The 17,468-nt window shown below is 55.4% G+C and overlaps 1 pseudogene; it reads left to right on the top strand.

The window, feature by feature from the left end:
• LOC102504903 overlaps positions 1-16,740 on the top strand; it is a 35,372-nt pseudogene extending 18,632 nt beyond the window's left edge.
• Positions 16,741-17,468: the final 728 nt, after the last annotated feature.

Raw genomic sequence — 17,468 nt, 5'->3', positions numbered from 1 at the left:
ACACACACAAAAAGTAAAAGAAAAGAACCCATACTCATTGGCAACCACACCCCAGCCCAGCCCCTGACAACCACTCCTCTGCTTTCTTTGGATTCATCTATTCTGGACATTTCATATAAATGGAATCATACACTCTGTGGCTTGTTGTGCCTGGCTCCTTTCACTTAACATGTTTTTGCGGTTCGTGCTTGTTGAAGCAGGTGTCAGGACTTCATTCTTTTTTTGTGGCTGAATAATATTCCATTGTGTACATAGACCACCTTTGTCCATTTATTCACCAGTTAGTGGACATTGGGGTTGTTTCCACTTGTTGGTGATTGTGAATAACCTCATCGGCTTTTTAAAAATATTTAATATTTTTAAAATTTCATTTCTTATTGAAGTATAGTTGACTTATAATGTTAGTTTCAGATGTACAGCAAAATGATTCAGTTATGCATATACATACATATATTTTCAGATTCTTTTCCATTATAACTTATTACAAGAAATTGAATATAGTTCCCTGTTCTATACAGTTGGTCCTTGTTTATCTATTTTATATATAGTAGTGTATGTCTGTTAACCCCAAACCCCTGATTTATCCCTCCCCTCCCCTTCCCGTAAGGTAACTATAGTTTGCTTTCTATGTTCATGAGTCTATTTCTGGTTTGTAAATAAAATTTGTATCTTTCTTTAGATTCCACATATAAGTGACGTCATATGATACTTGTCTTTCTCTGTCTGATTTACTTCACTTAATATGATCATCTCTAGGTCCATCCATGTTGCTGCAAATGGCATTATTTCATTCTTTTTTTACAGCTGACTAATATCCCATTGTATATATAGACCACATCTTTATCCAGTCATCTGTTGCTCTTTAACTTTTGATTGTATTTGAACTTCTTTCACAGGTTCTTGGTCCCTGTGGTTCTTTGGGCCTCCCTGTGGCACTCTGACACTTCCCCACACAGAACAAAACTCAGTTTTCTCCCAGACACACAGCTCCTCTTAGTCCCACAGCCATTCAGCCAGAAAATACAGATTTTAAAAACCCATGGAAAACACACATTGAGCAGTGGTGGTGCTGGTGGCACAGTCTTGCTGTCTGTCTGCGCCTCCTCCCCGGCTTTCTCCTCCATCTCTTCTGCTCCCTCTGGATTCAGTGCTCCCTCTGCCTGGTTGAGCTGCCCCCTCTTCTGCAGTGGCCCCCTCCTCTGTCCTTGGGGACGGAAGCCTGAACCTACTCCGTGGTTGCCCGGGGTCTGTTTTTCCTGATCCTGTGCTGATCTTGACCTGAGCCTCTGAGGCCTCCTCCATCTCTGTTTGGACAAAGGGTGGCCCTCTTCTCCTGCCGGCCATCCTGGAGGTGGCTGGGGTGAACGACATCATGCCCTGAGTACTAGAGGGAAACAAGCCATGGGGTGTGGGGACCTGGGATCCTGACCTTCCGACTCCTGGGGCTGGGCCTTAACATACACACACAGACACATGTCGACATTAATACAGGTGGACAGGTGCACAGACACAGTCACAAACACATGGACATGCGCACAGATACACCAGAGATGGAAGCATGACAACATGTAGACACACACATATCAGGATTCTGGGCCAGGGTCAGTCTGGACCCCACTCTCTCTGCAGATTGTAGAGAATATTCTGAACTCAGGGAGCCTTGCTCTCCTGAGTCAGAAAGTCCTAATGGAAAGAAAACATAGTAGGATCTTCAGTCCCCATGAAACTCTCAACCACTCACCTGTGTCCACACCCCTTCCAGTGTGTTCATGCAGGTGCTTTTGTACAGTTAAAGTTAGGGCATCTTCTATTCTGCCCTCAGCACTGATTTTTTTCCTCCATTTACCTATTTTCTAGATCCATCCTGGCCCATGTCAGAGATTTGCATTTAAAGGGTAAAAGAATATTTCAGGGCATTTAGCTCTCATGGTTGCTAAGCTCTTCCTCTGTTTGGGGCAGATGCTCCGTTGCTAGTTTTTGGTAGTAATAAATAGGGCTGTTGGAACATCTTTGCTCACATGCTTCTCTTTATCTTCTGGGTCGTGTCCTTGGGGATGTAGCCCTGAAAGGAAACGGCTGTGTCCAAGGGTGGAATGGTCACTGGGTGCTTCTTACCCTGCGGGACTGTTGTTTGTGAAAGGACCATCCGAGTTGTGAATTCAGAATTAGAGTCAGCAGGATTTACTGAGGATCTCATGTGCTCAGGACTGTGCCAAAGCAGCCTGGGAGAGAGAAGATTCTAGCTCCAGGTGTGAGAGACATCAGGTGGCAGAAGACCTGGGGTCCCATCCAAGCCTCACCCTCAACTCCCTGCATGAACTTGAGCAAGGCCCTTCCCCTCTCTGGGCCTCAGTCTTCCCATCTGACAAATGAAAGGGTTGGACAGGCAATGATGGCCGGAGAGTGCCTAGTGGCTCTGGTGCCATGATTCAGCCCAGGGATGCTGGGGTGAGGCGGTTTCTAGGCAACAGTGTTTGTGGTTCTGATGTGTAGCTGGGACAGCTGCAAGTGCTCCTGGCTCTGGCTCTGGCTCCCAAGGGCATCCAGCCAGGGTCCCACACAGGGTCAAACCATTCAGGGGAGGATAGGGGACAGTGAGAGGATGGAGCATCCTGAGGGTGGTGCAGGGCAGTCAGCACACCCACTCCTTCTCCTGGCCCAGTGGAGGGGTGGGGGCTGCAGCTGGGTTATGATGATCCAGGAGAATAGCTGCCCCATCCCCGGGAGCCAGCAGTATGGCAGGGACTGCCCAGGGGCCCCTCATGGGGTCTTTACCTCGGTGGGTCCTCACGGCTCATGCTGATTCCTGGCTTGGTGGCTCTGAGGTCAGGTCTTTCCAGCCTATGGCCAGTAGCTCTCTTTCCGGGGAACATTTGAGTGAAATAAATTTCTGAGCCGAACATTGAGGTCACCAAAGTGGTGGGGAGCTTGTTTGCAGAGTCCCAGTTCTGCCCTGACCACGGGATGGCCGTGGACAACAGGATTTCATCTCTCTCGGTCTCAATTTTCTCATCTGCAGAAGAGGGTGATGATAGTAGGACCTGCCTGCCTTGCGTGTTTGGCTGTTGGGAGTTTCAAATGAGAATGTGCGAAAGGGCTTAGCTGTGCCCTGGGACACAGGAAGCGCTCAAGCATTGACAGCCTTCGCTGTTAGCATCCCTGGATTTACGTTACACGAGCTCCCAGGTGGTGTGTCCTCCCTCCCTGCCATACGTTGTGCTTGGCCCTTTGGTTAGTACTAGGCCCCTTTCCCTAAATTTCTCCAGCTTGGGGCTCCTGCCTGGGGCTTCCTTACAAGGGGCTATGATGTGGGTGAGGCCCCAGCAAGGAGGTGAGGGTCAGAGAGGCCGCTGGTGGACGGAGATGCCCTCCAGGCTGGCTGGTGCTGGTGGAGGGGAGGGGAGGAATCCTTGCCTCAGGCTCAGACCCCACCCCAACCCAGCAGACACACACTCAGCACACATTGACGTGCGGTGGGCGTCTGTCCTGACCACGTGCTGCGGGTGAGAATCAGTTTCTGGTGGGCTTGGTGCTGCAGGGGGCGCTGTTCATTCAACAGCCACTGACCCTCCTCCCGGAAGGCTCTGCTGCCCAGGGAGGTTGGATGTGCTCTTTAGAAACGGGGGCAGCAGGATGAGCACGGGACACAGCAGGAGGGACTGGGTGCAGACGCACCACCCAGATTCTAAGCAGCCTGAGGACAGGGAGCATTTCCTCCACCCCAGCGGCAGCCGGGCCACCTTGAACCCCGTGGCTCTTTGTCAAATGAGTGAATGAGTGAGTGAATGAATGAAGGAGCATTTAGCTGAACTGGGCTCCAGGGAACTCAGAGCAGGGGAAGTGTAACCTGCCTGGATTCATCAGGGAAGGCGTCTATGGGGGAAGGCGTCTATGGGGGCAGTGCCTGTGCTAAGGGCTGGGGACACGGCAGGAACCTGGGCACACCTGGCTCTGCCCCTCATGGAGCCATCAGATGGTGACAGGTGATTACAGATATGACAAATGCCCCAGTGGCTCCAGGAGCATGAAACAGAGAGCAGGGATCCACCTGGGGCAGCAGGGGTGGAACTTTAGAGACCTGAGCCACAGAGGAGCTTGAGAGGTGAGCCCAAGCTGGGTTGCTGCGAAGGTGCAGCCTGAGGATTTGCACTTTCTATCAGATGCCCTTTGGCCTCTCTGGGCAGGTATGTCCCCCTTGGAGCTCACGGGACCCGGGGGACCTGGCAGGGTAAGTGGACCACTCCTGAATCTCCCCCAGCACCCCCCACCATCTGCATGGCTGCGTGAACTTACAGTGAAGCTCGAGCCCAGTGGATGTCATGAACAGGAAATTCCCCTCAAACCTTTCTGTCTTTTCATCTGGGCGCCACACAGAGCCATCTGGCTGCTCTCACAGTGCTGGAGAGGCTGCTGCTAATGGCACCACACGCACATGGCCCTCCCCAGTTCCTCCCACCTCTCTCCTGCCCTCACCTCCCCTCCCACTTCTGCAGCCCCCAAACCTCGAGGAGTCTTGGGCTGTGGAGAGAGAGCAGGGCATAGGGGACAGAAGGGCTGTCCTGGAAACCCCAGGACTTCAGGTCCTGTCCCGCAGGCCCCATGGGCCCATGGCAGCTGCTTTATTTTTTCCTGACATCTCATCCGAGTGGGATTTGCTCTGTGCCAGGTCTGGGCTAGGTTCTGGGGATGCAAAGGCAAATAAGACAGAAGGGGATGTGTCTTCTTGGGGCCCGCAGGTGACACGAGCCGGTGTGGTGAGGGCTCTGCAGGCCTCAGCTTGTCCATCTGTAAGATGGGTCTCCCTTTCCATTGCCTCCTTTGGGTGTAGTGAGCAGCATTTCCTTTTTAGGAAATGACGTGTGGCTCATCACAAGAAGACAAGATGCCTAATTTTATTGTTGAGAATTGTTTCCACTTTTGGAAGTTTCTTTCATTTTTTTTTTCCCCAGAAACTTCACCTTCCTATCCTTTTAAGGGCTAGGTGAGGGAGGGAGCAAGGGGTTCTGTGGTCTCTAAAGTTCTTAGAAAAACTAGACAGCAAACTCTGAGATCAAGTGTCCAGAGCTGCCTTTTCAAATATGAAGAAACGAGTTCAGAGACACCGACTGGCCCGCCTGGAGTTGCACAGCATATAGCCAAACTGGATCTCAGATCCCGAACTCTGGTGCCCAGCCTAGACCTCTTTCAGCTGACCCACGTGTCCCTGCTGGGCTAGTCAAGGTTTGAAGCAAAGTCACCGAAGGAAGTAACTGTGTCCCTTCCCCCGAGTGTGATTGAATGTGTATGCTTCAGCCTCAAACTGATTTGGCTCGTATTTGGTGATTGTCAACATTATTTAACTTAAAAAAAAACAAAAACAAAAAGGAACTGTGGATGAGTAAAGCCAAGCTGGGGGAGTGGAGCCAAGCAGGGGAAATGTTTACTTGTCACTGAGACAAATAAACATCTTCCCCCTTTTTCTTCCACTTTGACAGATTAAGGGAACTACTTAGGGCTGCCTAGCTGGTTGGGGCCTGGGGGGCCGGGCACACAGACACGTTGAGTGGGGCAGGGATTTTACTAACAGCAGGGCCGTTTATTGAGCACTTAGTGTGTCCCAGGCACGGTGGGCTTTGTGCGCATCATGTAACTGCATATGTACTGTCTCCTGTGACCCCAGATGCGGACATGGAGGTTTAGGGAGATGGAGTCCTTGGCCTCAGAGCAGCCTACAAGAGGCCAAATGGCGGCACACAGAGGCTACTTGCTGTCACAGCCCTGCTTCCACCTGCTCCGCTGGGCTGCTTCTCGGGACGGGGGCCCCTCCCTGTGGCCTGGGGCAGTGTTCCCAAGGGGTGGTCCCCTGACCACCTGTGTCAGAGCTACCTGGCGCCTTGGTAGAACCCCACTTCCAGTCTCCCCCCAAGTCAGAGTCTCTGGTGGGGCCTAGGAGTTTGCATGTTTCACATACAGCTGGAAGGTTCTGATAAAGCCCTGCCCTGCAAGGGGCAACGATGGAGTCTCTACCTGTGAGCGCTGATGGTGCGTGAGCCTGTGGCCAGGAGTCCCGCTCCTGTGCATGGGGGGCACATACATCAGTGTGCAGAGAGCTCTGGTGGTAATAGAAAGAACGAACAAATGAATGAAAAGAGGGAGGGAGGGAGGGAAGAAAGAAAAAACTCTAAATGTTTAAATGTTCACCAAAAAGGGAGCAAATTAATAAATGGTAGTATGATACACAAAAGACTACTATACAACAGTGAAAAATGAATGGGTTAGACCCACATACATACACATGATGCCACTTACATAGGAGTTTTAATGCAAAACTGCACTGCATATTGTTATGGATGCAGTGTCATCACCGTGGTAACAGCTGACCTCTGTTAAGTACCTCTCTGTTCCAGGCACCATGCTGTGAATTAGGTCTTTCGGTTCGCTGGACAACCTTATGAAGGATAAGTACCACAGTAGTCTCTTTTTCTGAAGAGGAGAAAACCGAAGCACAGAGAGGTTAAGTAACTTGCCCAACCTCACACAGCAAGCACATGGCAGAACAGGGTCAGACCCAGTTGGTTCAGCCCAGTGCCTGGGCTTTAGAGACCACTACCCAGTGTATCATGTACAACTGTCCTCAGAGAACTTGCTCCAGGTGCCTGCTGGGTGCTCAGGGCAAACTGGAGGGGGGGCTGCTGAGCAGGGGGATTATGACCCCTCTTGGCAGATGGGGAGACAGGACCAGCAGGGCAAAGCTAGTTGCCTGAAGTTGCACAGAGAGTAAATGGCCAGCAACGTTGACCTGTCTGAGGAGCTCATGCCCAGCACTTTGCTTGCAGCTGCTCGGGAGATGGGGGCTCCTGTCAGCCCCATTTGTGGAGGAGGAACCTGAGACTCAGGGGAGAAGGGAGTGGGAGCAGGACTGGAGCCCAGCTATACCCTGATGAGCACAGGCTGCGGGGCCCTTGGGTTCCCCCACCTCCGTGCTGGCTGCTTGTGCTTAGGGCCAGCCGGAGCCAGTGGCCACAGCTGCCCTCCCAGTTCAAGGGGGGCAGGGCGACACAGAGCCAGCACATATGGAGTGGTGACATCTTGTCTGCAGGGGCCCCCTGGAGTCCAGCCCAGCTGCAGGAGCCTGGTTGGGGGTCCTAGATCCCTGTGGGATGTTCAGGTGACTTCAGCAGGGTGGGCTGGATTGGGGAGGGCAGTGATGGACTGCTTCTTCCTGAGGGCCCAACACAGCGCTGGACAACAGGACACCAAAGAGCACTGGATTCAGAGTCCGCCTGGCCCTGGCACGTTAACACAGAAGGCCTCTGGGCTGCAGCTTCACCATGGAAGCTGTGGGAGGGGTCTTCAAACAAGACCTTATGCCCCCTCTCAGAGCAGGGTGGAGGAACTGCAGGCTTGTGCATTAGAGGAGGGGGAGTTTCTGATGACCAAGTGCCAGGCCCTGGGCTGAGCCCACGTGGAATCTGTTCACCATCCCCAGTCACAGGCCCTCTGTGTGTGTCCATTTTACAGATGAGGAAATGGGGGTTCCAAGAGGTGAAGGGACTTGCTTTACCTGGCTCAGAAGGGTTCAAGGTCAGACCCAACCCAGTGGACTCCTAGTCCAGTGCTCTTTATCTGTTACATCAGTTGGAATGGACCTGGCTTTGGCCTGGTGGTCTGGGGAAGTGGAGGCAGGGCAGGAGGAGGAGTGAATGCTGGGTGGTGGATGCTGCCACACTCCCAGCAGGCTTCCTGGAGGAGGCGGCTGGTTCAAGTTGGGTTTTGAGGCCTTTCCAGCAAAGGTGGGGTTGTTTGGGGTCTCACCAGTGCCCCTCATTCCCGCAGGCATCACCTCCTCCTATCGGGCTCCCTGCGTCTGACCCAGGCCTAGGTCAGTGACAGTGGCCTCTATGAATGCACAGCCAGGAACCCTGTGGGATCTGCCATTCAGAACTACATCCTCAGGGTGCAAGGTAGGGCCTGAGCTGGTAGCACCCTTCACGCACCCCAGCCTCTTTTTGGCCTCTCAGTGCCCCTCCCCATCTCCATGCCAGGCTGTCACCTCTTCCTGGCCCTCCAGTGTTTCCTCTGGCAACCCTATTTCCTGTCTTTCTCAAGCACTGTCTCTCCTCCTCCTCACCCCTCTTCTCTCCCTCTCCTGTACCCCTTGGTTGGGCCTGGAGAGGCTGTTCAGAGGCCCCCTGAGAACAGAGGGCAGGGCCCAGTGTCTGTGGGGACTTGGAGGTCGAGAGGAGGTCCCACGAAGGGGGTTCTGGTCTTAGCTTAGGGCGGGCCCAGGAGTGGGCGTTCACCTATGTGTCCAGATCTCATGCACAGAAGCAGCCAGTGGGGTCACTCCGCCACAGAGGTGGGGGCTTATCCTCCACTAGCCCCGAGGAATCACCTAAGACGGGGGTCAGCTGGCCTCCGCCCTTAGCCACCTGTGGCCTACCCACTGTTTTCAGTGGAGAATGATGTCTTCATTTTTAAATGTTTCAGGAAGAAAAGACAAACAATATTTTGTAACATGTGAAAATTACATGAAATTCAAGTTTCAGTGTCCATAAATATGAGTTCTATTGGATTGCCACCACACGTGTTCAGTTACGTGTTGTCTGTGGCTGCCGTGATGGCAGGGTTGAGTAGCTGAGACAGACCATCTGGCCTGCAAGGCCTAAAATATTTACTATCTGGCCCTTTACACAAAAAGCTGACCCCTGATCTAAGCTCACTCCCCATTTTACAGAGAAGGTTCAGAGATGGAGGGGCTCAAAGCTTTGCTGTGGGTTTGCATAAGCATATGGGAGAAAAGGAAGCAGGGCGGCTGGTGATGACGAGGGCCTGAGTCAGCAGAGCTGGGTCTGAATGCTGACTCTGCCACCAACTGGCTGTGTGGCTTTAGGCCAGCTGCTTGGCATCTCTGAGCTTTGGTTTCCTCTTCTGTAAAGTGGGGGCAATAATGCCTATGCCATAGCTGTCAGAGGGGTATCAATGGCATCAGGCACTCAGTACAGTGGAAACTGTTCTCGTTTTCAGCAAGCGTTGGTAGTGGAGTGGTGGGTAGGGTGTGTACACCCTTGCGCTCTTGGACAGTGAGGCTCGCTCGGGGCTCAGGGTAGGGGAGCCAACCTCTGTCCAGGGGCCAGGTTCCCATGGGTGGTCTTTGGGCTCCTCCTCTGAAGCTGGGGAGGTAAAGGGCTAGCTTCCTCCCAGGGCCCAGGACACTTGTCCCTGTCTCCGAGACTTCTTCCGGACTCCCTCAGTCTGGCCCCACGGGAAGCCACCTGGTCACACAGACCCAGGCTTTGGGCTGCTCCAGCTCCTATCAGCTGATGGAGTGGGTGACTTTGGTCAAGCGACAACCTTTCTGAGACTCAGTTTCTTCATCCGCAAAATGGGCATGGCATCACCCACCCCATAGGAAGGACCAAATGAGATGCATGATGGGAAAGTGACTAGGAAACACAAATGCAGAAGAAACAAAACCCACCCTCCTCCCACCCCAGGGAAGGGAAAGAGTGAGTCTAGCGGCAACATTTTTGGCACCACTGTGGGCCAGACCCCGTGCTGGTGACTCAACTGCTACATCTCCCTTTATCCAGGGGCGGCTTTGTGAGGAGGGGAAACTGAGGCTCGGGTGAGGGGCAGGGCTGGGATTTGAACCTCCCCTTCTGTGCATGCTGCCCCCCACCCCCACCCCCCATGCTGAGTCAGTCCCGCTGCCCTCTGGGCCTCAGTGTCCCCATCCAACAGTGAGCTGGGTGGTTCCCAGCTGGTAGTTCTCAAATGGTATAAGCGGGCTGGGGGTGGGACTGGGGCTGAGCACGGAGGAGCGACTCTTTGATGAGAGCCCGTGTGTTCACGCAAAAGGCTGAAATTACTCACTCTTGGGGAGATTCACATGGGGGGCCCCCACTGTCTTTTTCTGACAAAACAAGAAATAGTCAGCCTTGGATTTTCCCCCAGGATGATTTCTGCCTGTTGGCGACATCCAGGGGTCGAGGGAGCCCTGTGGCAGGCCTGGCCTTCCCCATGGGTCTGGGCTCTGGGACCCCCACCCGGCCCTCTGCCTTGACAGCCCTCCCTGTGGCCCTGTCAGTGCCCCGCCAGGTGCAGCCGGGCCCGCGGGCCCTGAAAGTGCTGGTGGGAGACGCTCTAGACCTGAACTGTGTGGCTGACTTGGACCAAGGATGGGGTGGACCTGCGGGGCGGGGGGCCCGAGGGCTCCGTCCACTTCCCAGCCATCCAAACCTCTGACGCCAGGACATACCGCTGTGAGGCCTCCAGCAGGGCCGGGGTGGACGCCTGGGAGCTGGAGCTCAGGGTGCTGGGTGAGTCTCCTATACCCCTCTCCACCTCCCCTCAACAGCAGCCTGGGTTTCTGAGCTGCTGGACACCTTCCCTCCTCCCAGCCCCCAGCCCCCAACCCCTGGGGGGCCGTCTGGTGTCAGGCAGCTTTCGCCAGCCCCTGGGGGACTCCGTCCTTGGTGTGGGCTGCAGGCGCCTGGGCCCAGGTCCAACTTCTCCCACTTTCCAGCTGGACAACCACAGGCCAGTCGCTTACACTCTCTGACCCTACAAAATGTGTCCAGTAATATGTGCGGGGTCAGTGAGAGCATGCGTGTAAAGTGCCTGGTGCACGGGAAGTTCTGCATCTGTGGTGCTAGCGTTGTCACCTTTAGGAATTTGAAACTCATGAGGGGAGTGCAGGGAAGGACGACGCCCAAGCTCAGCCCCCCTAGCCCGTGGGGGTCGTGCGTGGCCCTGGTGGCTGCTCCATGGGCCACTATGCAGGAGGTGAGCTGGTGCAGCTGGGGTTCTAGAGGAGAATGCCCTGTCCACTGGCCCTGGGCTCCTGGGGGGAGCCTCAAGCTTGGGGCTCGGGGATGTGAGTGCGGCCACATCACCTCACGTCAGAGCCGCCGCACTGGGAGGCTGATGAGACCAGCGGGCTGCTGGAGATAGTAGCAGCAGAGAATGCCAACCTGCCGTGTCCTGCCAGAGGTGAGGCTGGGCCCCGGGCAGGCTGGGTGGGGCAGGAGACCCACCCACATTCCAGCACCTTGGGTCACACACTGGGGGCAGTGCATATGGGTGTGAGGGTTCCTCACTCTTATCCAGGGCCACACCAGGTACTTCCCATCAATAACCCTATAGGATGGGTATTAGCATTAACATTGGTGTTTTTTTTATTAGGGGCAATTTAAGCCCAGAGGGGTTAAGCAGCTTGCCTGAGGTCACACAGCCAGAAGGTGACTCACAAAGGATGGTGTGCTCTGACCTCAGCCCTGAGTGCCCGTTAAGCCCTGGGCCCCTCTGCACCTGATGAGGGGGCAGAGGAAGGCCCAAGTGTCCTAGGATCAATGCCTGGTGGCCCCTGCCTGTCCTCAAGCCCCAGACTTTCTCACAGAGGATGATTCACATGGTCCTGGGCAAACCAGCCCTTTGAGGCTTCAGCACAGTGTGGGGCTGAGAGAGCCACCCCTCGGTCAACTGCCCAGCACTGAAACCTGCTTCGATCCTCCCAGGCTGTGTACCTCGGGGCAGTTCCCATCTCTTTTCTGAGCCTCAGTTTTCCCAGCTGTACAGTGGGGACACACCCATCTCTCCACACAGGGCTGCTGTGAAGGCCCAGTGGACAACAGGAGTTTTAGGTCCCGGCATCATGCCTGGCACATAGTAGGGGCTCAGGAAAGTGTGTTAACCGGATGATGCTACCTTTCTGTAAAACCTCCCAGCGGATCCCGCTGCCTGCCCGAGTTGGGCTCTTCTATGACTGGTGAGAGGATGTGCTGTGCCCACCTCCCACCACCACCGCCACCGCATGGGTGGCACTTTCTAGCAGGGCAGGTGTCTGGGTGTCTAAGGGGCAAGTGGCCGCTTACAGAAAAGTCTGGCAGGAGTCAGGAGAGCCGGTTCTAGTCTCAGCTGCACTTCCTCATGCCACGGGGCCCAGGGAAGTCCCTAGAGCAGACTGAGGGAGAGGCAGGTGGGAGGCAGGCACTGAGGTGGGAGCCCGGGGAGCCAGGTGGGCTCCCTTATGCAGAGCTGCCCACCTGGAGGGGCAGTTGTCCCGCCTTTGACCAGTCTCTGGTAACAGCAAACAAGGCACTCTTAGGAGATTGGAGGTGGGAGGTGGGACCACCGGCCTGGGTCTCCTGCCCTGCTTGCCCCATGGCTGCCTACAACTCTAACGTCATATCTGGTCAGCCAGGGGCCTGTCCTCTGGGCCAGACTTCAGCCAGGTCGGCATAACCCAAGTCCTCTGATAACACTGCCTCATCCCAGCCAGCGCCTGCCCCCCAGGCTGCCCCTGGCCTTTTCCCTTTCAAGTAGGTGGCTGCCTGGTGGGCAGTGTTGGGCACCAACCACCAGCCATGTGACCTTGGACTCGGAGGGCTGTGAGTGCAAAAGGAGAAAGACCAGAGCCCAGGGCCTGGATGTGGGAGCCCTGGTACCTGCAGGGCATGGCACCAGGGCCTGGATGTGGGAGCCCTGGTACCTGCAGGGCATGGCACCACCCACCTCCTCCTTGTGGGGCGGGACAGAGGTCAGGAGCCTGACCACCAACTTGCTGGTGATTTGGGGCAATCATTGCTCCTCTCTTGGCCCCTGTAAAATGGGAGTGGGGCGGTGAGGTGAGTGATTTCCAGGGATAGCCCTCAGTCCCCTGGAGTCTTCCCATCTCAGAGCTTCGGGGCAGTTCTGTGTTACAGCTCCTTTAGGGGATAGATGTTTTAAATTGATTTAAAAATAAAAGTCTCAGCATTCAAAACTCAGTGCCCCTCTAGGCCAGCAGTCTTGATCCTTGGTGGTGGGAGGATGGGCTGGGCCCTCTGGAGAAGCTGAGGAGCTAGGGGGGCATGAGTGTGTTTGTGGGTGGTGTGTGTGTGTGTTCACCTGCGTGTCCCCATGGTGGGGAGCAGGTCCCTGGCAGTGGAACACTCGGGCAGGCATCCTAAGCAGGCACAGAGGAAATGGCAGAGGAGTCTATGGGAAAACAGATACGGAGGATTAAGAAGCCTAGAGATCCCAGAGCTCTGGTGGCCACAGGCCTCCCTTCCCCTCAGGGCCACAGTGCAGCTTCCCCAGCACTTAGGGCGGAGCAGTCCACATGGTGGGTGGGGCAGGGGCCCTCCTGAACGAGACCACGCCCAGGATGCCTTGGATGTGCTGCATCGTAATCTTGCCCCGCCCACAATGGGGTGGCCCACCCCTTCCTCCCACCACCTTTCCCCCTCTGTGGCTGAACAGATAAAAGAGCAAGTGAAGCAAAGAGAGAGTGTGTGTTTACAAAGAGCACCTTGCTGCCAGGGGAGACGGCAGATAAAGGGGGGGTTGTTAATGATCATTGGTACTAGCAGTGATTGAGAGTCCCGCTGACTAGTGGTGGCAGTGGACGTCGATGGGGTGATGGAGGAGCTGCAGGCTCCCCTCCTGCTTGGTGCCAGTGGAGGTAGGAAGGCAGGTGTGGGCCGAGAGGACGGAGCTGTGGGTAAGGGCGGCCCTTGTCCTGAGGTCACTCAGCAAGTCTGCAGAGCTGGGGCTCCCAGAACCCCGAGCCTTGCTGTGACCACTAGGCACCAGGCCTCACAGGGATGTGTGCCGCTTGGAAGCCTGGGTCATTTCTTCAGCACCGATCAGAGGACCTACTGTGTGCCCAGGCCCACTGGGGCAGCTGTTCATTGTGTACCCACTGTGTGCCAGGCCAGATGAGATGACGGTCTGGTGGCAGAGCCAGATGCTGGACAGTCCGACGTGAGGAATGTTGGAGAAGGGCCTCCAGGAGGACTGTGGTGCTCACAGTGGGGCCGGGCATCTGTCGTCAGCGGTGCCAGAACTTGTGTCTATGCGTTGATCCGATGGGACAGTACGGGTGCTGAGCATGGCAGGCTTGTACATTCATGTGGCACCTACTGCGTGCCAGGCACTGGGCTTGCGGCTGGGCGTGCAGGAGGGAGCAAAGCAAAAGCCCTGCCCTTGTTGGGGAGCTGGACAATAGACAAAAAAAAAAAAAAAAGAAGTACATCTTATGTATGTTAGAAAGTTGGAGGTGATGGGTAAAGAAAAGAAAGCCCAGGGCCGGTGAGGGGATTGGGAGTGCTGGTGGGGGCAATTCCAGATGAGATGGGGCCCCTGAGAAGGGAACCAGGAAAGTCCCTGGCCCCCATGCCTGTGACCCGCCGGGGCTCTGGGAGGCCGTATGGACACGCAGTGCTGGGTGGGAAGGTGGCCGGTGTGTGGGCACCTGCAGTTCTGAGGGCCACTCCTCCAGCCTGTGGGGCTAGGAGGTACCTGGGACCCCCCCTCCCCAACGCAGGGTCAGTGACATTTACACAAGGAGTGGGGCAGTGTGCGTGTGGAGAGGGAAGCGGACAAGGTGTTCATGTTGATGACTCTGTGCCCTGCCAGGGACACCCAAGCTGCAGGTCATGTGGCGGAAGGGCCCATCCTTGGAGCCTCTGCGTGGCCGTCTGGGTCTGGCGGTGCTGGATGAAGGCTCTCTGTTCCTGGCCTCTGTCTCTCCCGCCGATGGCAGAGACTACGAGTGCCAGGCCACCAATGAGGCAGGCTCTGCACCCAGGCGAGCCAAGCTGGTGGTCCACGGTGAGCGGGGACCCTAGAGCTGGGGGGATGGCCTGTACACACCTCCCGCTGGTACCCCGGGATGCCTAGGTGTGGCATTCCCAGCTCCTCGGCCTGAAGGCTCTCTGCAGGGACGGCTGCGGGTCCCTGCCCCCAGTGCCTGTCCGGAGGGCTTGAGGGTGCTGGGAGAGTGGCAGGTTCCGTGGGCATCCCCTTCCCCAGAGAGACCCCCACGGAGACAGTGAAGGAGAACATGGAACTCCTTAAATGTCCTTTTAAATGGTCTAGTAGTGAATTCATTTTAGAATGAGCACTGATGGGGGGAGGGGTAGAGCTCAGTGGTAGAGCGTGTGCTTAGCATGTATGGGTTCAATCCCCAGTACCTCCATTAAAATAAAGAAAGAAACCTAATTACCTCCCCCCACGAAATAAAAAGAATGAGTGCTGATGACAGTTAGGGTCCCTAAACCCATCTCCCATTAAAGCTGCTGAAGCCACCTGAGGCTCATATGAGGGTCATATTCTGCCCATCCATGGTGCTTGTCCCAAAGGAGGGAACCACTTCCCCTTAACGTGGGCTCATGGAAGGGGTGAGAAGCAGTTTTAATGGTTCCTAATCGGGTGGCTTGCCATGTAATGACTTGCCTGGGAAGTTCGTTTCAAAGACTTACCTAGACCCCACTTTCTGAGATTCCTACACGGGGAACCCTCCCAGGTGACTATGACAACAGTTTGGGTGTAGAACCAGCTGGACCTGGGGACTTCCGCATCTTACAAAGTGGAATGTCAGAGACAGAGTGGGGCACATTTCCTGGTCACAACCAGGTCAAGTTCCCCAGGCGAGGCTGCTGAGGCCATTCCTGGGACCACAGGCTCCTGATGCACAGATCAGGGGCTGGGGCAGGCATCCTGGGACTCAGAATCTGGGGAAGGGCGGCAGTTGGGGCTGCCTTGTCCAGACGGGGTCCCGGTGGCTGTGGCTGTGGCTGTCCTGAGGAGGGGACAGCTTCTCTGCTTCTCCTTGCTCCCAAGTGCCCCCAGCATCCAGGAGGATGGGCTCTGGGCCAACGTGTCAGGCATGGCTGGGCAGTCCTTGACGCTGGAGTGTGACGCAAACGGGTTTCCGGCCCCTGAGATTGTGTGGCTCGAGGATGGGCAGCTGGTGGGTGTTCCCTGGGTGGATGGGCTGTGGGTGGGACTTGGACAGGGCTCAGGCCTTCTGGATGGGTTCTTGTTTGTGCTGTGTGTGGCGGGAAGGTGTGACAGGTGATAGGTGTCTTTGGGGATGCACTGGGGCTCAGGGCTATGGGGAACTGTGGTCCTATGATGAAGCATGGAGGGCTGCATGGTGGAGAGGACACAACACTATTCAAGGAATCAGAAGCCCTGGGTTCTGGAAACCAACCAGATCCCTGGGCCTCAGTTTCCTCATTGCTGGTGCTGGGGGATGGCCAGACTCCGCTTATCAGCTCCTTGTGGCCTCTTCTGCCCAGATCCCTGAGGTGGGCAGCCACTGCCTCCTGGACGGGGCCCAGGCCCTCCACTTTCCCAGGATCCAGGAAGGCAATGCAGGCCTCTACTCCTGCCGGGCCGAGAACCAGGCCTGGACCGCCCAGAGGGACGTTGGTCTCCTTGTGCTCAGTGAGTGAGTCCTGAGCCCCTACACCTCCCAAGGGTGCCTGGCGCTGCAGCCACTACCCTTTTAGGTGGGCCAGGGGAAAGGGGAGACTGCCTGCTGGGAGCCAGAGGCACAGAGGGGCCCATGGCAGACCTGGGCCTGTGGTCACAGAGACATGGGGACAGACATGAGACAGTAACACCATTAGCTAAGTAATTACTATTGCATTCTGTGCTATGGAAGAGTAGCGCGGGCCTCTGAGGATGCACAGAGCAGGGGCCCCTTCAGCCAGGAGCTTGGGGGAGCTTCCCAGGAGGGCTGAGTGGGCAGAGGAAAGGCTCACCAGGCAGGGGACCTGTACATGCAAAAGCCCTGCGGCAGGCAGGGCTTGTAGGGTTTGAGCATTTTCACTCCCCACCCCTTCTCTCCCCCCCGTCTCACCTTCTGTGCTTGGAGCTGGGGCCGCCCAGGAGGTGCTGGGCCTGGCTGGTCCAGGGGCAGAGCTGGAGTGTCGGACCTCAGGGGTCCCCATGCCCCAGGTGGAATGGACCAAGGACGGGCAGTGAGTGGTTTCCCCCACCAACAGTGGGTAGCGTGGGGGTGGAGCCCAGGCTGGGACTTGATGGAGGGGTCTCTGGAGAGGTGGAACTCTGCAGGGTGGGGCTTGTGCACCAGTCACCCAGGGCCCAGGCAGAGGGCAGTGTGAGGCACTCCTGCCTGAGATCACCCAGGTGAGACCCTGCTTTTGCCAGGCAGTGTTTTCTCATCACTCAGACCATCTTCCTCTTATTTTTAAAACTTTTTAAAAGTATTTTTTATTTTAAGGTATTTAAGGTATTAATATGATATTCACCATCCCAAAGGGCACAATTCAGTGTATTTACCGCATCCACAGTACCACACAACCATCACTTCTGTCTGGTTCCAGAGCATTTCATCACCCTGGAAGGAGACCCTGTACCCATTAGCAGTCAATTCTCTGTTCCTCCCCTTCCCAGCCCCTGGCAACCACGAATCTGCTTTCTGTCTCTATAGATTTCCCTGTATTTCACATACATTTCAGGCAGTCATGCAATATGTGGCCTTCTGTGTCTGTCTTAGCACACAGTTTTCAGTGTTCATTCACATTGTAGCAGGTTTTGGCATTTCATCCGTTTTAACGACTGTATAATATTCCACTGTACAGGTCGACCCCATTTTGTTTATCTGTTTATCCGTTGATGGGCGCTTGGGTTATTGGCACCTTTCATCGACTGTGAATCTTTCAGTCTTCTTTTTCCCAAGCAGCAGGCTC

Source organism: Camelus ferus, chromosome 11, assembly GCF_009834535.1.
Source record: "Camelus ferus isolate YT-003-E chromosome 11, BCGSAC_Cfer_1.0, whole genome shotgun sequence".
Classification (NCBI taxonomy): Eukaryota; Metazoa; Chordata; class Mammalia; order Artiodactyla; family Camelidae; genus Camelus; species Camelus ferus.
Note: the sequence above shows the minus strand (reverse complement) of the source record. Positions and strands in the feature narration are given on the sequence as shown.